The 13,351-nt window shown below is 35.8% G+C and overlaps 1 protein-coding gene across 5 annotated transcripts in view; it reads left to right on the plus strand.

Annotated features, from left to right (window-relative positions):
* The window catches only part of LRRC4C (leucine rich repeat containing 4C), a 1,211,302-nt gene that overhangs the window by 618,526 nt on the left and 579,425 nt on the right, over positions 1-13,351 (plus strand). For 4 of the 5 annotated variants that reach the window (XM_040495407.1, XM_040495403.1, XM_040495408.1 and 1 more), the window contains one exon: positions 2,891-3,032. The gene's annotated coding sequence lies outside the window, so the exon portion shown is untranslated. The remainder of the gene's footprint in view (positions 1-2,890; positions 3,033-13,351) is intronic. The other variant, XM_040495404.1, reaches the window with a different exon arrangement.

Consider the following 13,351-nt stretch of genomic DNA (forward strand, 5'->3'; position numbering starts at 1 on the left):
TCTATATCTATATCTATATCTATATCTATATCTATATCTATATCTATATCTATATCTATATCTATTTCTTTTTAGAGTGCATCATTGCTTTGTAAGATCACAAGTCATTGAGTGCTACCAAGGGAAGGAACCATTGTGAAAACACAGATGAAGGACCTCAATCTTAATTTAGGTGGGAAGGGTTGGAGTAGAGAAATTATCTTTACTAAAAGGTATGTTGTTTAATGAAGGATTGAGGAGGTAGAAGGAAGAAAGTGGGAGCTATTTCAAGAGAAATGAATTAGGAGAACTCAGTACATGGTTCTTGGGTCATTTGTCCAGTACTTGCTCCCAGGACAGATACCAAACCTCATTTACTAATATTGGCACCTTTTGTGGCTTTGGCAGTAACTTATGGTTACAGACTTTGAGTCAGGATCTGATTTTCTTATAGCTCTGGCTTCCCTAGATTATTTGACAGGTTTCACTACTGTTCTTAGAGAACACAACTGAATGTTGTAACAGCATTACTTGTAGAAATAAGTCTCATAGATTTGCCTAAAAGTTCCCAAGAGCCCTTAGACATTAACACTTATAATGCTTGTAGTATAGAGACCTATTATTTGGAATTTCCCAGTTTCACAGACTGATATAGTTTCTATTTTCTCCCTTCCATCCTATACGAATGAAGAGGTATTTTTTGTTTTTGTTTGGTTTGGTTTGTTTGTTTTTATAGGTAACACTGTGCAGAATTGTGAGTCTCATAATGGATAACTAGAGACATGATGGCTAGTAAGGCTATCCAGGAAAATAACATATGCCTGACCATTCTTACATCCCCTAGTCCCTGTAGATCACTTTTCTTGATGTTATTTTTTTTAACTGATGTATAATTAACATACAATGTTATATTAGTTTCAGGTATACAACATATTGGTTCAACAAGTCTATACATTACTCAGTGCTCACTACGATAAGTGTACTTACCATCTGTCACCATATAATATTGTTACGAGATTATTGATTATATTCCCTATGCTGTACTTTCTGTCTCCATGACTTACATATTTTATAAATGGAAGTTTGTTCCTCTTAATCCCTTTATCTATGTCACCCATCTCCCCAACCACCTTCTGCTGGCTTTTGTGAGAATCGCTCTAATTCCTAACTTCAAAGTATCTTTGTACTTTATATTTGTTGAACTTATTTATTTGTCTGCATGTTTGTTCCCCAAATATCCCAAAATCTATAGTCCAGTGTCTATATGTCTTTCATTATGAGATTCTTAGCATGTATTGGTTTCCTTTCAACTAATGCAAGACTTCTGAATTATGATTATGCCATCTATAGGGGACTGATTTGTGAACCACTTCCCTGATGAAGGCTATTTCAGTGCTCTGTTGGTTTAATAACACAAGACATTAATACAGAAATGGGCATATTTGAAAAATAACATTTATTTTTTAAAGTTTTTTTTATGAAAGTAAATGAGAGGTGTGGAAGCTAGTAAGAGTTCTTTAAAAGTATATTCAAGATATTTTATTCCTAATTCTAGAAGTATTTGTATTTGTAATAGATGATGTGAAAAGTACATAAAAGCACAAAGAAGTTGAAAATGACCAACATTTCCACTAGTTAAGTATATCCAATTTGATAACATTTTGGTATACACCTTTTAAAATATATACCACACTTCCTGGTTAAAATCATGGACTCTATTTCTAGACAATCTTGTTTTAAACCTTTGCTCTATCACTTCCTAAGAGTATAACTTTAGACAATATACTTAACCTCTCTGTGCCTCAAGTTTCCTGATTCATAATAAGGGCTGTAGTAGTACTGACCTATTTATTTGGTTTCCTGTGAAGATTAAATCAGTTAATCCATGCATAGATTTTCAATTTATGACTGGGTATATTAATGTAGTTTGTTACTGTTACTGATAATAAGGATGATGTTACTATGTACTAGATCGATGGACTTGAAAATTCTCTTCTTTTCTTTCAGTTGCTTAGATAAACTCCTTTTAACTGCAGTCATTTTTGAACTGAATAGTTTTATTTATTTAGTTTAGGAACTAACAAAGCTTACTAAGAAGTATTTCTTACTCATTTCTTTTTTCTTTTTTTTGTGAGCCCCTCAAACTTTTAAACAATAATAATTGCATTATTTCTTAAGAGTTTTTGAGAAACACCTTGCATTACTTCTTGTAGCTTCTTGTAACTTCTTGTGTTCTTGTGCATTTTTGGTTTCCTTCAAAGGTGAGTGAACTGAGATATCTAATAATTCAAACATTTTTAAACCTCTCCTTTTGGACTTAAAACACAACAAAAAAGGCCATTTCTTTTCTTTGGCTATTAAACTTCTTTTCCCACTAGCCCACACGCCTGCTCAACTTGCTCATCATCGTTGAGGAATAAACTTTAATCATACAGAGAAACCTTATTCCATTCTTTTACTTCCTCCTGGAAACATCTCTATGGATGTTATAATTATTTCAATGGATAAAAATAATGAAATACATCATTTTTTCCCCAGTAATCAAATTAAACAAGCACTAGAGTAGAGCTGAGAGTAGAATATCTTTGGCCACATGTTGGAGAAGTAGTAAAACATTTGAAGTTTATTGCCTAATGATTGATTCTTAGAGTTATGTTAAGTGTAAATTCAAAAAGTATGCAGAGCTTCAGAGCTACTTGGTGGAGCGAGGGAAACAAAGATCAGTTCACCAAAGCCACCAGAGGGGAAAAAAAGCCATAGCCTTTTTACCAGCTAGAACAAAACTCATGAGATTGCAGGGCTTTACCTCCATGCATTGAATCATCACATTCCATTTGAATGTTAAACAAACATGAGTAGCCTGTTTGCTATCTAGGAGACCATACTGAACCCAATTCATTTTCTGTTCCAGAAGGAAGAGAAGGGAGTCTAGCATGAGAAGATCATCTCTCTTCATAAGGCAGCTTTATTTCCCATCCTGCACCATCCACCTACAGATCTCACTGAATTAGCAGAGGGACTTCATGAAATTCAGGTGTGTTTCATTACAAAAGGTAAATTACTTGCATATTCATTTTCTAAATAATTTTTCAACTGGAATATAACCTTTCTGTTGGTTGCGAACCTTTTGCACAGATAATATTTCTTCTAAGTGTTTCTGATGGTGATTTTATGGAAGCCAGGGCAAAGTTGCATCTGGAGTACAGGAAGTGCACATGCATATGGGATTATGCATTCCAGCAGCACTATGCTTGGTTCATATTCTGTATGTTCAGAAGCAACTCTAATTCTTCATATTTTCAAGCAACACTTCTTGGACTCCCAAGATATAAGAACACTTGGGAGAAATTAACTGATTCAAGAGAATAACTTAATGATTTTCTAAATGTGAAAGACTCAGACACAGTATTTACTAGAGGAGACTGCTGTAAAATCATTACAGTTTATTATCAACAGCATACAATGCTCTTTTAAACCAAGATATTTTGCTTTATTACCCCCAAAGTAGCTGCATGTGCTGTATTCCCTTATACCAGAATGCTCGTGGTAGGGGAAAATCTTTAAATAATCCTCATCCGGAGCAAGGAAAACAAAAGGACTCACAGCCCTTCATCACATAGGCCCCGAGTGACAAAATACAGCTCATATTGTGGTAATTTTCCAAACAAATCAAGACCTCTGATTAAATAAGTTGGGCCTTAGGCTTCCTGTGATTCTAAAGACTATCAATAGAAGCATTGTGGCACAGTCTTATTAGACTCATTGGAGCTATAATTAGCCATTGGAGAGAAACAAAAATGTAAAAAAAAAAATCTATCATGATTAATTTTCACAGGATGTCTTGGAAACCTTACAGGAGGAATTAGTAGTCTGCCTATTTATAATTAACAGATCGCAAACACTAATGCATTTTCCCAACAGGGACTATTTAAATGGAAAGCTTTGTTGATGTGAGACTTAAATACATAGACTTGAGTCCCTGGAAGATGTGTTTTACAGAGATTTTAGGACAATGCAGTATGTTCTCTTGATTGGAAGTTCTTTTGGTTGCTTCTACTTGAAGTGGTCCTAGGGGAGAATCCCCTTGGCTTCCTTTAGCTAAGGCAGCATGTGCAATATGGGGACTTGGATCTCATGTTCACCTCAGAGAGAATCCTGCAGCCAGCGCAGACACATCAGAAAGGAATTAGCACTTTAGTTAAGTGTTAGCATCCAATTTCTAACATAGTTATATGTGGAATTTTGTGATCACCTCAGCCAATCAAAATTGACAAAAGAACTCAAATTTACATATATGGGAATAGGTGATTATCATAGAAAGCATTAAAGTATTTGAGCTGACACACAATAGGGTGTTAATGTCTCTCTAGGGCTATAAGGTAATAAAATAATATTTTACAACAATTCTAATTTGTGAATACTAACTTCAAAAGAGAACATACTGCATAAAAACTGCCAATGTAATAAATTTGCCCCTGCCTCTAACCTTGTTCAGACCACTTGTAGGGTATCCATTCTAGATAACATGATTCCACATCACGAATTCTTTGGCAAACACTGCTTTATCATACAGTTAAGAGCCACTGTAATCTAGCCACTCTTTATGGTTGCAGTCTTAATCTTCTATATTTTCTAATGTTGCCCCGATTTTATTAGTTACTTAACATTTCAGGACCTTCCCATATTCTTTTTTACTGTCTTTGCTCTTTTCAATCTGAAAAAAATGTTGCTCAACCTTTAAATTCTTTAAAACTCAGGCACATATAGAACTCTTACTTGAATTTGTTTTGGCCTATCATTGCCTGTTGCAGCCTCTTGGCTGCAATAATATACCCCACATGTGTGCTAATATGACATCTAGTGTGTGACTCTATTATCATGTCTATAGATTTGTACTGTAACACTTGGTAGACATGGATTATGTCCAGAGAATATCTGCTCCATATATGTTATAACTTTGGGAGGTATCTAACTCAATAAATGTCGAATAAAAAGACTTGTCAATGTATATAGTTAACAGGTATTTAGTATACTTGTTTATTTCATCTTATGAAAACATTTGTGTGTTTTCTATGTTCCCATTTAACATGGATTCAACAAAGGATGAGGTTTTTTTCTGAATTGAGCTGACAAGTAGCCACTAAATCTTAGAAATATATCTGAATTACAGAGGAGCAGAGTAACTTTATTTTAAAAATCTCATTGACTTACTGAGCGTGCCACTTAAGAGAGAGAGAGGGAGAGAGAGGTGAGAGTGAGAGAGATGAAAGATGTATTTAAGAAGTTGCTAAAGTAAATTTATGACCTTCATTTTTATTGTATTGCACCTGAAGAGCATGGAAATTAGGATGGGGGGAAGCCCAAACCACTTTAGATATTGGTGTGTAATGGGCTGTGTACATTTTGGATGACAGAGACTAGTTATCAGTAAGGAGAGACTAAACTGATTTCTGGCTCATAGCTTTCCTAAAGTAAACATTATATTTGTTATAACAAAAGTTTAATTTTATTTCAGTACTTTTGCTAGACTAAACTATTTATAGCTATAGATGTTAAATAATGAAAGGATGGTCTATGACTTCAGACTTGATTTCTTTCACTTTCTTACCTGTGAACCCCACTTATCCATGAGCTTATAATTTTTTTAATTTGCATTTTTACGAGAAATGTTAGTACCTCTCAGATTATCTTTTTTATACCTAAGTATGTATCTTATATCCATGGTATTTTAGGAGATTTGAAGGGAGAAACATTATAAGTTAATAAACTATTTTCTTAAAACTGCTAGAGAAACTCTCATTGTTGGCAAGTGAAATGGGCCTTACAGGTCACAGAACAAAATTAGAGGACAAAAAATAAAAATGAGGAGAAAAGTTACATCTTTGCTCATTAACTCAATTCTTTTACATGGGGCCTGATCTCATGAACCGTGAGACTATGACCTGAGCAGCTGAAATTGACTCAGATGCTGAACTATCTGAGCCACCCAGGCGCCCCTCATTATTCAATTCTTAACAGTAGTAGCAGTATCACTCAAGCTACCTGCTAGTAAATATGGTGTCCTTGGTATATTTTCTCGTATTTAATTGTGATATTTTTATTCCTGAAAATGTTGAGAACTTAAACATTTGCAGCAAGTATTGAGGTTGCATTTATCCTCAGAGGTAAGTGAGACTGCAAATCTTAGAGCACCAGAGTATACTCAGATGGCCCACCAAGTCAGAGGCAAAGAACTTTAGAAGGGAGAAAGGAAGAGAAACAAATGTTTAGTTGCTTGATTAAAATTGAATACACATCCAGCTGCTTTGAATTCATCCTGAGGAAAAGTAGAGCCCCACACCGGTGATGTATGCCTATGGGGAAGTGCTTTTTGGAATAACCTGAGGACTCAGGGACAAAATCACTCAACGGAGAACACAGAAATTAGGTTCAAACTAAGCTTTGGGTGTCTATGGTGAACTTCCACAATTATATAACATCTCTAGTTAATTTTCTCATTTTTAAAATGGCAATAGGATTAGCTGGTTCACCAGGTTGTAAGGAATAAATAAGATAACATATATAAAGGCAATGTTTTTCATGTTATAAGATGAGATAAGAGAGAAATTGAAAGCTATAGATATAGATATCTGTATATCAGTCTCTTTTCTCCCATGCAAAGAGTTCTGTGCCTGCACTGGCTGCTGTCATTTGTCTTACTTTCACTCCACTTGTCCCTTTTTGAAAATCCCAAATGTAAAAAATTGTAGTGTGATCACTTAGGGGAAAACAAACAAACAAACAAACAGACAAAAAACCTGACTTGGCTTCATGCTCAACTAGTTCCAATCCCTGTTGCAGTGTGGTTTTTGTTTTTTAAGTAAAAGCTAAATTATGTGCCTCTAATCAAACCTTTGTAAATTGTCAAATTGACTTCTGGATTAAGATAGCAGATTGAACACATGCTTTTTACATCCTTTCCATTTATATTTAAATGTCATTATGACAGTAAAAGAATAGATCTGCAACACAGACCAGTATCAGAGGGCATGTCTTAGACAGTTCAGATGTTTTGAAGAACTTTATAAGTAAGAAAATACATGGGATCACATTGATAGGTAAACCAGAAGAGAGAATACTGCCCCTGCAGATGCGTGGTGGAGAAGAACCATTCTTTTCCACGTAGTTGCGGACTCTTCTAGCTTGCTGTCAGCAAGTACAAAGAGCAGGAGCGGACAGTGGGGATAGACTTTAGGGTGACTAACTACAGAACTATGCACTCAAGAGCAAGACAAGTCAGATCCCCTGTTTCCTTCCTTTTTCCCTCTGTTCCTCCTCCTGACCCTATTCAACGACTGTTACAGAGCGCTGTGCCAGAAAGGATTTTGTAATCCAGAAAATATGTAAATTTCTCTAAAGAAACTGAAAAATATGGAAGGGTAGGGTTTTGTTTCTCAGTGTTCATGCTGGCATCTGAGAGATAAGCCTGGCAGAGACTGAGGCATAGAAGGAAATACTCTGAAGCTCTTCAGCACCAAGTAAAAGCCACCTCATTTTGATATGGAGGTGGAGGACCTCATAGCACCTGTCTGCCCCCCCAGCCAGCAATGACAATACCAACATTTCTGTATAAGAGAAACACAGAAGGGGTTGTCTCAAGTCAAGGGAGGATCTAGCAACCTTGACTCAGAACTAGTTTTGCAAAAATGAATCACAGTTCTGAATTAGATCATTTGCTTATTACAGGTGGTTTAATGGGAGGAAATCCTAATGAAGATTTGGGAAATTTTCCTGCAGTCACATCCCCATAGCAAGCATGCTTTATCTTTGATGTGTGTGTGTTTATTTGGGGTGGCTAAAAAAAAACAGTATTAAAAGTTATGGAACAGAGAAAGTAATATAAACCCAAATTTCTCCCTCTTGATCCCTACTACCTACACAAATGCTGCCAGGTAACATAGCTTTACTTTGCTTTCAAGGTTTTGGTCTGTTCTTCTATTCATTTTTTTATGTTTATTTATTTATTTTGAAAGAGAGAGAAAGTGAGCAGGGGAGAGGGGCAGAGGGAGAGAGGGAGAGAGAATCTCAACAGGCTCCGTGCTCAGTGCAGAGCCCGATGTGGGGCTCAATCCTACCACTGCAAGAGCATGACCTGAGCCAAAATCAAGAGTCTGATGCTTAACCGACTGAACCACCCAGGTGCCCCCAGTTCTTTTATTCAGAGCAGAGATCAGGTGGGGTAGATTGTTTGCTAATAAACAATCAAAAAAGAATTCAGAAAGGCATACAATATACCTTTATATCTCACTTACAAATCTGAACATTGGTTAGAGTGTCTCTGATTCAGGTTCAGGGTCTCTAAGCATCAGCTGTGGTGGCTCTAAGGCTCATATCTGTGTGTGGAGCTCAAAGACTATGGCTACTTAAGATATTTTCTTCTCATGATGATGGCATAGGCAAAGATGACAAGCTTAATAACCATACAGGCTATTTCAAGCATCTGCTCAAGTCATTTCCACCAACATCTCATTGGCCAAAGCAAGTCACAGGGCCAAAACTAAAATCCATGGTTGGAAAAGTTTACTCAGTACACCATAGGGACATGACAATGGTGTACATATAGGAAATGATTCCAGCGGAATGAATATTTGTAGCTAATAATTCAATTCATTACAGCAAAAGAGACCCAAATTCAAAATTGAAACCTTACCAACTTTCAGCACCATTCAGTCTGGTCCTTCATCTTTCAAGTAAGGTTATATCCAGAGGTCAACATTTTAGGAAGATTACCAGGAAAGAATAAAAGACACCAACAGTCACGTATAATTTGGAAGAGGTTATTGGATTTTATAGGAATGAAGACAAACCTGATTTCCCATGGAAGTTCCTTTCTTCTTAACTCATTTTCTTTCCAATATCCACTGATCCTCTAATTCTACAGATGGCTGTGTGTGAAAGGATGATAATGCATGATGGAGGGATTTGCATAAAGGTTGAAGTGAAATTTGCATTGTCCTAGATGCACCAGTCTATTTTAGACAGAACCTGGCAAATCATTTGGGATTAAATGAAAAATATCTGAGTAGGATATGAAGCTGTTTTCCTAGGAACAGGTGAAATTATATTGTCTTGAGTCATTTGGGAAGACAGCACCGCCCTCCATCCTACCAGAGGATAGTGAATAGTCCTGGAGCTTCCAGTGAAGCACATGTTTTTCATTTCAAGTGAAGATTTCTTTATAGTATCTATGCCCAGTGTACAAAGGCATTGTTTAAAAAGGATTGTACAGTGATGAGAAAACATATTAAATCGCATATTTTGAAAAAGAGTAAATGGTGGCTATGGATCATTTTTCTCATAAACTATACCAAGAGATGCCATTGCAGGGACATCAATAAGATCCCTAATAATACCCTTTAGCAGTATCACTCCTCTTAAAGTAAAAGTCAAATTAACTGTTAAATAATTTATGATAGTTGGAATCTAATGAAAAGGACTTGCAAATTACAAGACTGGAAGTTTAAAAGTTGAAGGACACGTTGTAACTACAGGAACATAATGGGCCTGAAATTCACACCCAGGTTTTGTTATTACTCATACATCTCATCTGACATTAACAGAATTCAGCCTGTGAATCACAGAATTGCATTCATTCTTGGGCACCATCTCTTATCTTATCCAGACAGAAATGTGTTAATTAGCATAACAACATCGATTGTATAACTGTGTGATAATTATAAAATTGTAGCTGATTTCACTAAATTCTAAGTCTACAAATATATTATCATTGCAATTAATGGGGAGACTCACTATTTTGAAACTTGACAGGTATTTTTTAAATTGTTCTTTTCCTGCGAGGTTTATGTAACCCTCAGTTTTTGTTTTTATCACAAATACTCAAATTTCATTCCTCTCTTCCTTGTTCCTTTATACCTTCTTCTCTTCTTCCTTCCTTGCTTTTTTCTTCCCTCCTGTTCTTGGTTTCTTTCTTCTAATTTATTGAAACAAACAAACAAAAAGATTTAGTAAACCTTAAAAAGCATACACCATTTTATTCCCTTTTTAGCCTAAAGATCAGTGGTATTGTAGACACTGCCTAAGGGTTTTTAGTTGTGAAACGTTCACTATGACTGTCATATGGAATAGACTGCAGCATGTACTATTATAGACCAGACCTTTCAAGTTAATCCACTTTGTTTAAAACCAACACATATATTTCTGTAAAAAAAAAATAATAATAATAACTGCCAGCAATCAAAACAAGAACAAGGGAGAGACAAAATGGGAGTGGTTGTGAGGCATGAGTGAGCTTTATGAAAAACTCTTAAAATGGTGTTCAAAATGTTACTATTATTGCTTGATTAATTATAGCAGTAAAAAATGAGATCTAAGTCAGTTCACCTCTACTGCATATTGACTATTTTGTTTTTGCTTTCCCAATGCATGATCACAGTTGAGCACCACAGCAGTCTGATGAGAAGTAGGGCAGAGTTTTATTAGAGAAGGTGTATTTCCTTGATCCCTTGACCCACTTTATAACAGGCTTCAACTCTTTAACCTTCTCTAGGATGAACCTGGGCAGTTGCTTAGTGACTGCTTGTCAGCTGCTTAAAGCTTTTAAGATGACATTTAAAGGGGGATGCTTGCCTGTTTCTAAATGTCTTTCTGAGACATGGAGGTAGACATTGTGAATGAGTGAGGTAGAAGCCCAAGAGAACAAAGTATGAAATAGATATAACACATTGGATTTGGCTTTAGTGAATATAGATCTGTTTAGGTTTATCTTTAGCTGATTAGAATCTTGGTCAATGTTTCTTCTTTCAACTAAAAGATAACTTGAAATGAATCATATGACAATATATGCACATCAGCTTTGTTAAAATAGCATTACCTGTCCAATGAATGTTGTGCTGGTAACTTGCTTGTAAGACACTTCTTTCAAGAACATGACCTTACCCCATTTTACAGAACAATTATGGGACTCAACGTTCAGAATCACCTTTAGAATCGATTTACGAGACATAATGAAAATATATCATATTACCCTAAGATTGGAACAAGTTCTGAACTCAAAAGAATTTACCCAATTTGAAAACTTACCTCCCTTATTCATTAGTCTTAGGTTGTTGGAATGATTCTCCAAATTCGGATTTTTCTCTAATATGATATTAAAGATATTATATATCTTTTTCACAAAGAATTTCAAAAATGTAAGCAAGTAGAATTTCTGGGTAAAGAAGGTAATATCCGTAGTTGTTTTATTAAGAAAAGAAAAATAAGGTAGTGTTCCTTTGGATGAGTCATATCTTGTAAGATTATTGAATAGTTTGGAAACTCACATCTTCTGTATGGACTATACATATAAATATGTTTCTGTGATACAGAAGTTTACCCATTTTTTTAAACTGTGGTGCCATTTAAACAAAGATCATTATTTTTTTTTAAATTTTTTGATGTCTATTTGTTTTTGAGAGAGACAGACACAGAATGTGAGTGGGTTAGGGGCGGAGAGAGAGGGAGACACAATCTGAAGCACACTCCAGGCTCCCAGCTGTCAGCTCAGAGCCTGACATGGGGCTCGAACTCATGAGCCAAGAGATCATGACAGGAGCCGAAGTCGGACACTCAACCGACTGAGCCACCCAGGTGCCCCATAAACAAAGATCATTATTAATAGCAGAATGTTAAGATGTAGAGTTTGATCAGCACTCCTGTTTATGATTGTGAAGCAATAATTGGTCATTTAAGGATAGTGGTCTTCATTATAACAAAATTGCTATGGTAATGTCTAAAATAATTTTTGATAAAAGTAAACTGATGATAAAAACTAGCTAAGTGGTTCTGTTTGTGTATCTATTAAGTCTTTGCTGCAAATGACAACACTGAAATCATATCTAATGAATAGGAGTAAAATCCCCCAGCTTTATAAAAGATGCACAAATTCTATTATAGTCTTTGTCACAAGGAACACAGTAGCAAAGGCTCTAAACAAATTGGCATTACAAGTTAATTGCTTGCCCAAACTCAGCCTTCTTGAACTGAATCCTGTGCCAATTACTAATTGCAGTAAGACACCCTAGAGGAAGAGACAAAGTTTGAGATTGAAGTTGGTAAAATTAGGTTCAACTGGGCATTTTAGTCTCATTCAAGTCATTTCGCCACTGCTAATAAAAATGCTGTGAATTAAAACCAAAAACGAAACTGTGTTATTTGGTTGGGTGAGGTGTGAACTAGAGAAGGGCAAGAGGGAATGCCATTGTCATTCTCTTCTATCTGCATTGAGAGCACCCAGAACAGAGCTGGCTGCAGATGTCAGAACAAATGAAGCAACATACATTCAGAGCAGAGCCAGGGGGCAGTAGTCATTGTTCACAGTGATTCAATCTTAAAACAGGGGACCTGACAAAATGTTATTGTGGTGTGGTAAAAGGTGTCTACAAGAAAACATGCTAACAATATAATTACAGGAAATGAAAGTGTTTATTAATGAAACAAACGAAAAAGCTGACAGCAGGAAAAGAAGGTTGGAAGGTGTTGTCTGGAAGCAAAATCAGTAATACCCATTTTAAAGAATAAAAAATGGTTAGGCACACAGGCTTTTGGCTGGAATAAATGAAAGTAAATCAATAAGGCAGTGAAGGGGGCAGAAAGCTAATGGTTCTTTTGTTTCAAATTGTAAATGGCATTTTTGTATTCTACTGTAAACCTTAAGTGATGGCTTTGTCTATTACAGTATAGAAAGCCTGCCATTTCACTTTCCTGACTACAACAATCTGTATGTACTAATATTTGACTTTATTTACTCTGCATTTAGGTACATTTAGGAGTGAACTGAGTTACAGCTTTTTGGCATAAGCAGAACTCGTTTCTTAAGACAAGATTTTCACCTTCAACGATTAGGGTCCAAATAGACCAGGAGAAAAGATAAAAGACAAAATTAATAACATTTATTTTTTTACTTTATTTTCAGAGAGATAGAAAGAGCAAGTAGCGGGAGGTCAGAGAGAGAGAGAGAGAGAGAGAGAGAGAGAGAGAATACCAAGCAGGTTCCATACTGTCAGCACAGAGCCCAATGCAGAGCTCAGTCCCACCAACCATGAGATCATGGCTTCAGCTGAAATCAAGAGTCAGTCATTTAACCAGGCGCTCCAAGTACAAAATTATTAAATAAGAATATTGGGAATATCTTAAGATCTTTTGCTCTGCTGAAGTCATATCTGTTAGCGATTATTTTTTTGTGTTTCTACTTAAAAGGAACATTATAACAAATACGAAATGTTATCACATGTTAAAGTTGAGGTTCTATTATTTGGAAAGCTTCATAAACTGAAAAAGGTCAAGGAGCTATCCCAAACTAAGTTAGAGAATGCAGACTGTCATGCTTTAGTGGGTT

This window comes from Herpailurus yagouaroundi, unplaced genomic scaffold (genome assembly GCF_014898765.1).
Source record: "Herpailurus yagouaroundi ecotype Mexico unplaced genomic scaffold, PumYag 187, whole genome shotgun sequence".
Classification (NCBI taxonomy): Eukaryota; Metazoa; Chordata; class Mammalia; order Carnivora; family Felidae; genus Herpailurus; species Herpailurus yagouaroundi.